The sequence below is a fragment of the Nicotiana tabacum genome, chromosome 14 (genome assembly GCF_000715075.1).
Source record: "Nicotiana tabacum cultivar K326 chromosome 14, ASM71507v2, whole genome shotgun sequence".
NCBI lineage: Eukaryota > Viridiplantae > Streptophyta > Magnoliopsida > Solanales > Solanaceae > Nicotiana > Nicotiana tabacum.
The window spans coordinates 84,664,595-84,676,743 of record NC_134093.1 but is presented as its reverse complement, the minus strand read 5'-3'; the positions used below and the strand labels follow the sequence as shown (position 1 = coordinate 84,676,743).

Here is a 12,149-nt window from a genome sequence, read left to right as displayed (position 1 = left end):
ATGCTCCGAACCTAAGCCTCGATATAAAACATGTCAATAGCATAGACGTTCACATTCTTCCCATTCCATTATCAGTTCAAAAAGAAAAAAAGAAAAAAAAATATTTTTATATTTTTCTTTAGACTTTAGTAGCTCAAAAAAACTGTCTAGGTAATCCATCATCGGGAAAAGTCCACAAATCTTCACAAAGTTTGAAAAAAATCTACCTAAAAATATTCTGTTCAAGAAAATGGCATCTCGGGAATGAACCATGGTTTAAAGAAAACCCGGGATTAAGCTACTAAAAAAATGACTACAATTATACAATTACAATGGCCATAAGTGTGATCATGCAATTACAAATGTATCACTAGCAAATAAGCACATGCTACAAAAATCAAAGTCTGACACCCCACACCACACTTAAGAAGGTGAACTATTAGTGCATACCATAAATAACAAGAGGGTAAAAGATACTCTCTGGTAGGCCAAAGGCCGAAGCATTAGCTACTCATGGGATACTCAGACTTCTCCTAGCATGATCCTTTTTGCGGGTATCTCGCACTTAGTTCCAACTAATTGCTCGCTTTTGCACACTCCTACTACTTTGATTCTATGCTGATACTCTTACAAAAAAACACAAAAACAACGCTACCAAAAACAACACAACTAAAAGAAAAAAACCCAACAAAAATAAAAGAAACAACAGAGTTGGGTTGCCTTCCAATAAGCGCCTTATTTATAGTCGTGGCACGACTTATACCAACTTCTCCACTTTTTTCTCCACCTTGACGGTATAAATTGTATCCCCAAATCTGATTCAAGCTTGCGATTTGATCCTGGGGTGGTTCTACGAATACAAAAGAACCAAGCAAATAATATCACATTTTGCACTTCTTGGCCTTTAAGTGAGGAATATCATTTTATCTCTTTGGTATCGTAAATTTCAGAATGTATGCACTTTGTTCCTCATTCCTAGACTCCTCCATAGGCTCGGATGGATTAATTCTTGTATCATCCAAATACAATGTTGAAAAGTGTTTAAAATGAGGTCCAATGCGCTCCAACTCTAGAATCGCTTCGCTTTTGACATCCTCACTTTTGCACACTTCCTCAATCTTGGCATCATTAATAATATTTTGGTCGAATAATTGGAATTCCTCTTTTTGCTCTACAAGATGGCTATTATCCACAATAATTGGTTGTAGGGCATCAGACGCGTCAACCTTTTTATTCAATTGAGCCTGCAGGTCATGTATATCTGAGCTAAATTGGTCTATCTCTTTCCTGAGCTTAGTTTTTCCTTCTATTAGTTGTTCTGCCATATTTGAAAGATCATTACGTAGAACCCCATAAAATTTCATTACTTGAGCTTGTTCCTCTAGCAAAGATTGGCTCACTATATCTGCTTCTTCAACTTTTACCTCTTGTAGGAACTCACTCTCTTCGTCGAGTTGAGGTTCTTCTTTAAAATTGGCCATTAATTCTTCCATTCTATCCTTTCAGTACTTTGGTTTCTAAGGCAGTCTTTTTGAATTTCATCATTTTGCTCAATTACTTGCCTCACCATGTCCATAATACGAGTAGTGCGTTCCAAATCCTCCATTTTAATGCTCCTATCAAATCATAAATATTATTAGAAAAATCATAATATGAGTTCGTAGAAGGATAATAAGAATTAGGACAACCGTCCCAATGGCTACATTGACCACCGCACACATTATAAATATTCGATGCAAAAGATTGAGATGGTGCACCCAACTCGTTCCCGGAAATATTGTCATAATTTTGCCACAAGTGCGGTCCTCCACAATATATACAAGGATCACCAAAATAAGAATAACCAATATTCGACTAATTCTTATTAAAAGATGCCATCTAACACAAGTAACAACATAATAAACTATACTAAACCTAGAAAACACAAAAAGAATAACTAAACCTTGACTTGATAGGTAGTAAAAGCTTGATCTAGTGAAATAATTAATTTCTGAGTCCCCGATAATGGCGCCAAAATATTGTTGGGTTAAATCGCACACATGTATACGTGGTCAATAAAGTAATAAAGAGTGAGTAGAGTATCGTTCCCATGAGGTCTTATGATTAATTATCAACTAAATCAAGCAAATTCTAATTTATCGAGTCAAGAACAATTTCAAGGTTATTTTTGTTTGATTAATTCTACTAACTATAGTTACGATTAAAAGAAGAACTAATTAACTAGCACACTTAGTAAAAAAGGTTGAATTCAGTGAGAAAAATATTCTAAGGTCATGGTTGAATAACAATCCTGTTGAATTCTTCAATCAACTCGACTTATCAATTTATCGAGGTTATTAACCTGCAAGGATAATAATATTCGTAAAAATTTGACAACTTCTACTTGCCTATTAAATTTATTCTAAACCCTATATTTCTATGCGATTAGAGATAAAAAGAATACATTAATGATCTCCTCCTGCACAATTGGCTAAGCATGGCAAATAGGTATATTTCTATATGTATTCGCAAATCAATTCCCCAATAACTAGGTTCAAGACCGCGCTCTATTCAATCCTATTGCAATCAAGAATTACCTCTTTCAAGTTCAACTCAAGATTCATATATTGCTTTTCACTGTTAGATAGGCAGTAAAATAATTAGGCTCAGGATATGAATAAACAACCCAATATAATAAATTAAATCGTCAAATCAATATCCGAATATCAACATTCATGTAAAACCATAACCACAGAATAAACGAGTTTAGCCATGCATAGTCATGGTAGCAATCTCAATTAATTCTCAAGAATACATAGAAATTAATAATAGAAGGGAAAAAGAAAAACTCAAGATGAATTCCACGGTTTCCGAACTCTCTTATGGATTTTCTCTGCTTCCAAGTGTGTTCTTGCATCCCCAAAGTCTTCTCTCCTTTAAAAAAGTGGCTAACTATCATATTTATTTGATTTAGGGTTCAGTTGGGGGAAATTTGAATTTTTCTAATTCGGATTGGAGAAGCTGATTTTTTCTGCTTCGGTCCCGGTCTGGCGAAGCGAACCTCGCTTCGCTGTCCGATATTTTTGTCTTCAGCTTTTCTATCTCCAATTTTGCTCGTATTTGATCATTTTCCATGTAAGTTTGTTCCTACATATAAGAAACACGTAATGAGTATATTTTTACTTCAAAAGTAGTGTGAACTCCCCAAACTCACACAAGAATTAATATACAAACACACTCAAAACATGCATTTTTCACTCTTTATCACCCGGGGTTCCACCAAGATCGAGGCTTTATTGACTAGGATTACTTCCTATGACATTGATTGACTTCCATTATTGATGATTGGATAGATTCGAACCGGTTAAAGGTGATTTCTCAAGAAAATACGGTTTTGGAGTTTTGGACTAGCCGGATGAGGTAAGTGTCTTGCCTAACTTTAGTTGAGGAAGTTTTTCCTATTAATTGATAATGTTTGCTACATGCGGGGGTGATGTATATATGAAGTGACGAGCATATATATATATATATATATATATATATATATATATATATATATATATATATATATATATTCATGCCCTCGGGGTAGATTCTAGATTACTCTATGCCTTGTTTGGTTGTGTGTTCTACTTGATTCTATATATTATTCAATTGATTGAATATGTGAGCACAATTAACCATGACAGAGCTAATATTAGGCTAATGGTACCTTATTTTGAGCATGATGAACTATTCTTGGGAGTCATTGTTACACTTGCTTAGACGTAGTCACGCGTATATTATGAACACACACCCGTATGTGTTATTCTTGTGTTATGCCTTTTATTAAAGTATGACTACTTGAGTTTTTTTATCTAATGTTAAAGATTATGAAATGGATTTGTGTATATATACAAGGGATGATCCCTATGCCTCTGTTAGTATTTGACGATTTGATTATCAAGATGGATTTTACCTATGTTGAGTTGATATCTCATGTTCTGTTAAGTTGATGGTAGTGCATCAGATTGATATAAAAAGAGAGTTATCACCGCACATTGGAATATTAGTCTTATGAACATGGTATCAAGAACTGTCACAAAGTTGGATCGTGGTTATGTGTAGATGTGAGCATGTGATTTTTGCTCTAATTTGTTCCTAAAGACTCAAAATTTAGTCTATTATTCATTTTTAAACTTTGTAGGACTTTTAAAAGTTTTGTTCATTTGTTTATATTTTAAGATTGTACTGTTTCATTTTTGTTTCATTTAGTGGCATTAATATTCACCGGAAATCACAAAAAGATGTTTGTTATTGCATTTAGGATTTAAATTGCATAATTAAGTAGTTATTAGAATTAGTTAGAATTTTTAATTATTAATTAAATGAGAATAGGCTATTAGTGCAAAATGAGGCTAATTTAATTCATTTGTTTAGTGACTATTTGTATAAAATAAAAGAAAGAAAAAAGGGCATGTTTTGTATTTTAAAACGAATTGGACCAATTGATTAGTGGTCCAGTTGCCACCAAATATCTGCCCCAACCCACAAAAATACCTGATCCAGATTCCCCACCTGCTAGCCCGTCCAAACGTCATAGTTGCCTAACGAAACTACGTCGTCCACCTAAGACCCCTTTTAAACAAAAAAGAGGGACTAAAAATCTCATCTTCCAATTTCCGCCCCCTCTCTCTCTTATCTCTCTCTTCTCCTGGGCAGAAATGGCCTCCGCCACCCATCACCTCTCAAACCACCGTTCACCTCTCTTTGACCACCATTGACCGTCAGCCGAAAATTGCCTCACGGTGGCGGACCACCTCTATACCATTCTAAATTATTACCAGATACTCCTCATCTCCTCCTTATTCCTAATCTTTGCCTAGTTTTCCCTAAAAATCACTTCATCTCCATAATTAGTAGATCTAGGAATTTCAAAATCCTAACCTTCTGCCTTTTTCTGATTCCTACTCATCTGGCGGTCAAAATCGTATGAATCCAACACCAATAGACTGAGTTTCAGGTGTTTTCATGGAGGTCATTGACCTGCATGAAACTTTTAAACCCCCATGTTTCTACCTTAAAATCTCTTTCAGGCTTAAACCATTAGAGGATTTGGCCTATGGACTACTTATCGGACCTGAAATAGGTGCAAGTTAGTACTAATAGGCCAAAGACCCTTGGGGTTAAAAGTTGTTTCCTCTCAATCCCACGTATTTTCCCGATGAAAAAGTATTATTTACTGGAGAAGATATTGCAGAATCATACCTTGGACAGAGAATGTTTTTCGATGGAGCAGCAAACTTCAAAGGAGTCGGAATTGGGGAAGTCCTAATTTCAGAATCCGTACAACACTATCTAGCATCGGGAAAGATAAGATTCCCTTATACCAATAATATGGCTGAATACGAAGCGTGCATCATTGGGATCAGAATGGCAGTCGACATGAACATCAAAGAACTTTTGGTCATAGGAGATTCCGATCTATTAATGCACCAAGTCTAAGGGAAATGGTCAACCAAAAATGTCAAGATCCTTATGTACTTGTACTGCGTGAAAGAGCTATGCCCAAGTGATTGGATGTATGCACAAGCAGAGCTTAAAAAGCGGTTGGGAAGAAACTTTGTGATCTATGGTATAGCTTTCTGTCCAAATTGTCTAATGTCATGCTTTCTTGCTTTTGCTTAATAGTTTCGATTTTCTTGCTTCAATTGCACTATACTCTGAGATACTGAAGTGCCAAAAAGCTCTTGCTTCCATCACATGAGAATGTCGTGTCCGTGAAAGTAAAGTATATTATGAATACTTCACTTCCAAAATTTACAAGCTGTGTAAACCAGAATATTTAACTCCAATACATTTTGGAAGCTCGATGCTTAACATTTCAACATTTGGAACCATCTTAATGCATTTTAAATGAAATGATTATTAGATTTGTCAGGAAGAAAGTTCCGGGTCCGAACACTGTACTTATATTCTGGTATAGAGAATCACACTCTGACAGCTTAGTAAGTTATTGTCTATTAAACATAGGTGCTTTTCAATCGCCCTCGTTTTCCTGTCTGAATACAAGATGAAGTCACTGCGACAATTAACAACAAAGTAAGCTTTATGCTTCCCTCTAACTATTTTTTACTAAGGAACGGTAAATGAGATTAGCTATATATCCTATGCATAGAATCCAATTCTTTACATCTTTGCATCCCTTTTGAAAAGAAACTTTTGTTCATTCAGCAAGGAAGGATAAGTTATTTCTGCATCGTCTTCTTTCCTCCATTCTTGTCCTTGTGGTCAAGGAAGATTGAATTGCATTGTAGGAGTTACCTGTTAAACAGGATATGGATATTTTTCTCTAATGCAAAACCAGATAAAGGGTAGGCCTGTGCACAAAGTATCCCTCGTTCACGTAGGGTTCGGGTTAGGACCGCACCCCAAGGGGTGTGATGTAGACAACCTACCCTAATGCAGAACCAGATCAGTGGGAAAATTTCAGTTATACTTTTGGGGGAATAGTGTTCATGTCCCAGTAGAGTCAAGAAACTCTAGGTGATTTTTCTCCATCTACCTAATTGGTGGGCTGAGTTACATAGGACTTTGGCTGTCAGGAGCCAATGTCAATTGCAACAACTAGTCAGAGTTCAAGCTTAGGCCCGCTGCTCAAGTTTCCATTGGCCCTTGCCGGTTAGGGTTTCATGGACTTCAATCGAGTCCACTCCTACAGCCTCCCATTTGTCTTCCAAAAGCCATTGTTATATGTATCACTGGCTAATTTACACAATCGAGCCATTGATTGTACAACAATGGCTTTTGATAGTCCAAACCTTTGATCCAAGATTCTTCCCATCCCTTGTTCGTTGATCTTCAACGAATTTTTACAATGAAGTATGTATTGGTTAGGTGTGGATGGGTACTCACCGGTGAAAAGCCTTTGATGGACAAACGTCAATACCAACCCATTTTGCTCGTGTTCTTATATCCATTTGCCTCTCTTGAGTCTTTATTCCAAGTAGATCCATTAGGGTTCCTGAAACTCGAGATAGTTCTTTTGGAGTATAGACCTATGATTATAAAATAACTCTCTACTGGCTGGAATTCTTTGCTAAATCCAGTATCGCAGTGACCGCTTTGTATTGCGGTGCCTATTGAACCCTAGACTTTAAGGTGGGTGCCCCTGTGCAATCAGTCTCTGCTTGCCAGGATCCCCATCCTTTAGAAAGTAAGGCCCTAAAGGTATAATCTCTATGTTCATTTCTTCTTTTTCTATTATTTCCTTTAGTGTTTACTTTTTTATTTAATTTGCATATATTAATTAAGTCTTAGTGCCTTATTAGTTCACTTGCATGTCTAATTAATTCTAATAGTTGCATGTTTAGGTTGTTTTATTTTGCTTTTGTTTCTGTATGAGTGATAGTTGTTATTTTGTTTAATTGTTCTTCATTTAAGTTTGAACTTTTGTCTACAGTATTAACTTAACGCTTAGAATTTGGTATTGAGTAAATAAATGGGGGTCTGCTTTGTTGACAAGCAGTCCTAGAGGGAGCTAAGAAAATATTATGACCTGAAAAGAGGGGCATAGTTAAGTCTAGGCCTGTTTGGCTAGGTCCATGTGACCCAAGCTCATTCCGATAAGTCAGACAGAGTAAATTTTAAAAGTAAAATAAAAAATAGGTAAAAAAATAAGATATTATAAGGGGATCGAAATAAGTTAAAGGGTAAAAAATTAGAACTAAGAGGGTAATTTTAGAACTAAGAGGGTAATTTTAGGAAGCCACTCAAAAGAATCTTTTCATAACCAATTAAAAGGTGTTAGGAAAGAGGAAAAAATGATTGTGATCGGTTGAGATTTAGTGTTACTTGGAGAGGAAGTGGTAGGGGCAAATAGGTAAAAGAAAGAGGGTAAAGGAAGTCCTAGAAAGATTATATATAATTCTAACCTCTTCATTCGGAGAGGCATATCTGGAGACCCATCTTTCAAAAGAGTTTAAGAGATAAAACACTATAGAAATTCCTTTAATTTTTGCATTTTCCTACATAAGTTCCTCACAAGAAAATAGTATTGATTTCTGGGCTATTCAAGACTGTTAGTTGTTTTTTTGCTGATCTTTAGTAGCTGAGCTCCATCCTAATTTCAGTTTATTTTGCTTGTTAATTGCTGATCTTGGTAAATCCCTTAAATTTCTTGTACTTTCCTATTTGAAATAATAAGATGTGACTGCCTTAGATTGGCATGAATTTGTTATGTCCAGATCTGGTTTGTGCCTATGTGTTTAATTACCTTGAGTTTCTTGTAACGATCCGATCGGTCATTTTTAAGGATTAGCATCATGTTCGGTAGCTTAACGTATCGAGCAGCTTCGTATTATATATTATGATGTGCGTGCGTGATCGAGTTCGGATTTCGGATGATTCGGGATTGATTTGGAAGAAGGAATCTTATTATAGAAGCTTAAGCGGTAAGAGTTGATTAGAGTTTGACTTTTATGTAGACGACTCCAAAATGATATTTTGATGGTTCCAATAGCTCCGTATGGTGATTTTGGTCTTAGGAGCATGTCCGGATGTTGATTTGGAGGTCCGTAGGTAGTTTCAGAATAAATTGGCGAAAGATGGAAAAAATGGAAGATTTTGGAAAGTTTAACCGAAGTTGACTTTATTGATATCGGAGTCGGATCCCGGTTCCGAAAGTTGGAATTGGTTCTTACTTTCATTTATGACTTGTGTGCAAAATTTGAAGTCAATCGGAGTTGTTTGGTATGAATCGGTATTAGTTTTAGAATTTGGAAGTTTATAAGTTTCTTAGGCTTGAATCGATGCGCGATTTGTGATTCTATTGTTGTTAGAGGCAATTTGAGGCTTCGATCAAGTTCGTATCATGTTTTGGGACTTGTTAGTATACTTGGTTGGGGTCCCATTGGGCTCGGGTGAGTTTGGTATGGGTTTGGATTGTGTCGCGCTATTATTTGATATTTCAGCGTCGTTTCTTTTGGCATAATGGGTACCGCATTGTACAAACGACCTTTGATTTGTGAGGGAAAGACTGATGCTTTTCTGGTGTTTGAGGGAACAGAGGCAAATCATAGGTGTCAAATGCGATTTATAAGTCTCAGGTGTGCAATGCAATTAATAAATCTCAGGTATCAAATGCGACTTATTTGGAGAGGTTTCTAAAACCGGGGGTTTCACCATATTTAACATATTTTGAGTTGTAGACCTCGGATTTGAGCGATATCTGAGGGGTTCTTTACGTGTTCGATTGGGGTAAGTGTTCTATATCCGAAATTGATTATATTTCATGATTTCATGCTTATTTATATCATTAAATTAGTGAATTGAATGGAAGAAAATGGGAAGTTTTGTAAAAATCTTTCAAAATGTAAAATGAGGATTTGAAGCGCGATTCGCTATCGGAAATTCATAATTTTGGTATGGTTGAACTCGTATCGGAATGGGTGTCCGAATTTTATAAATTTTGTCGGGTTCCGAGGTACAAGCCGGGGGTTGACTTTTTAGTTTTTCTTAAAGATTAAAACTTTATTATCCGAAATTATTTCCTATGAGTATTATTTATGATTTGAAGTTATTTTGATTAGCTTTGAGCCGTCCGGAGGGTGTTTCACTCGAGAAGGTCATTTTAGAGAAATGATCTAGCTTCTTTGAGGTAAGTATCTTGCCTAACTTTGTTTAGGGAAAACTACCCCTTAGGATTTGAGACATTTATACTAATTATATCATGTGAAGGCCGTGTACGCGAGGTGACGAGTACATACTCCCATTTATTTGTGGAAATTTGACCGTTTAGGGCTCTTAGGTTCTTATGTTCATTAGATGTGAAGTTTTTTAGCATGTTAAATCCTCCATTTACTAAATTCACCCTTACGCGTCTTATTTGGAATTGATTAATTCATGTTCTACCCTTGTTGCCAATTATACCCTTATGCACCTTAATTGAAGTTGTTGCTTTTTTATTGTCTTGTTGTCTTTTCCGTAGTTGCTTAACCTTAATTAAAGTTATTATTATTTCTTCCGTAATAATTGAAGTTATTATTATTTCTTCAGTAATTGCTTAGCCTTGATTGAAGTTTTGTTATCTCGTTTATTGTTGACATGTTCTTATTTGAGGTTATTGATTCATGCTATCTCTTTTATCATCGAATTGCACTTTTGTGGAATCATTGTTACACATTATCTATCCCTTGTTGAGCTATTCTTGCTCAGACCATTATTCCATGTTGTGTCTTTCTTTGTGAGCTCGTTCTTCCGTTTCTTTATGTTTTGAAGTTCTTGTATTTATTTACTTGTCGTACTCTTGTGTTATCATTGTTGTTATTGTTATTGTACTCAGTGTTGTTGAGCCGAGGGGTATGCGCGGCTGTGGTATTGAAACTGTTTTGAGGAAATGTTGTGGCACATGGGCACATATTGTGAAACTCATTTTATTATGTTGTTATGTTTTGGCGCATGTGGTATTGTTGAGAGGATTTTGTCGGGGTGTTCGCATGTGATTTGTCCGTGTTGTAGTTATTATTGATATTTATACATGCGGCGTAACAAGGCGGGCTATATATGTGTATTTGCGCATGTGGCGAGACAAGGTGGGAATATTATTATGCGCGTGTGGCGAGACAAGGTGGGCATTTATTTTATTATTGTGCACGTGGCGAGACAAGGTGGGCTATGTCGGAAAATGATTTGTGATGGCTTGTTATGGCCTGGGGGTATTGTTATTGTTGATATTTGTGTAGAGGTGTGCCTACCTTCTGTGAGTTATACCTTGTATATTTTGTGGTGATCGTTTCTTATGTTCCATTCATTGTCTCTACTCTTACTTGTTGACTTGAATTGGGATAGAACACTTGCACAAGCATACACCTAATTAATTACCCATATCGGTTTAAGAAGATGAATCGTGATGCTATTGACCATTTACATGTACTCCCATTTACCCGCCTTTTGTGTGAGAGTTGTTCTATTAGCACGTGAGTTGTCTGTGTGGTCATAAATCATTATTTTTGTTGGCACGTGAGTTGTCCGTGCGGATATTTGATATTGTCACTCCCTTGGCACGTGAGTCTTCCGTGTAGTTATGAATTGTAATGTGGGCACGAAATACCAAGTGATTAGGGTTCATGAGTTGGGACCCGTAAAATGTGACTATAAGGTGAAGTACCTCGGGAAAGTCCTTCAACAAATCTTGTGAGAAAGTGGTTGCTCTTATTGAGTGTTACTTGTTTTTCTTAGTTTCATCAGACTTAAACTGCATTCAGCTTACTCCACGACATTATTACCTGTTGTGTCTCGTTGCTAATTGATACTTTTAGTTTCCTATTACTAGCATTGTTTCATTATTGTTATCATGCTTAACTTTAGATTGATATTGTTCCCTGTTAGTTTCACATTTATACTTGTACAGGTTATTAAGTCTAGTAGGTGTATTGACTGTCCTTCGTCACCACTCTACCGAGGTTAGTCTTGATACTTACTGGGTACAGCCGTGTTGTACTCATGCTACACTTGTTGCATATTTTTGTGCAGATCCAGGTACTCGGAGTTTGTTGATCATTAGCTAGTCGATCGGGCATTGCTGTGGAGACTCAAGGTATACCTGTTGTTGCGTTCGCAGGCCTCGGAGTCACCTTCTGAAATTTTACTTTGTACTGTTTATTTCTATTCCAGAACAGTTGTACATAGAGATCTTCTAGTAAACTCAGTAGAGCTTATGACTTGTACTACCAGTTTTGGGATTGTAAGCTTTGTATAGAAAATTTTTTGTTCATGTTTAATAGTTTTTGGTTGAGTTTGCCATTAATTCAGTAAGTGTTAGGCTTACCTAGTCCCTAAGACTAGGTGCCATCACGATATCCTACAGAGGGAAATTGGGGCCGTGACATCCCCGAGAAGGATGGTTGTATGTTTAATTGTTGTAGTAGTAAATCTGCTCAATGAGATGGCATGTGTTGAAATTTAAGTTTTAGCTTTCGACCAAAGTTTAATGTTTACATATATAACCTGTAAAACTAAAAAAAATGTTAAGATTGAAAATATTGTTGTTGATTAGTTGAATTTACATGGCGAAAGTCTAAAATTAGCCTTCAGATCTTTAATCTTATTTCTTTATTTTGCTTTGAACTGGCTTATAAGAAGTATTCTTTGGATAGTCATATTTACAAGGATAGCCATGTGGCTACTTCTTTGCAAATTCTGAGATTGCCTAA

The 12,149-nt window shown here is 36.1% G+C and overlaps 1 long non-coding RNA gene across 1 annotated transcript; it reads left to right on the top strand.

Annotated features, from left to right (window-relative positions):
- Positions 1 to 4,622: 4,622 nt before the first annotated feature.
- Positions 4,623 to 11,717, top strand: LOC142168758 (uncharacterized). The gene is made up of 2 exons (XR_012698728.1): positions 4,623 to 5,572; positions 11,470 to 11,717. It is a non-coding gene; the product is annotated as an uncharacterized LOC142168758 (long non-coding RNA).
- The last annotated feature ends 432 nt before the right edge of the window (positions 11,718 to 12,149 follow it).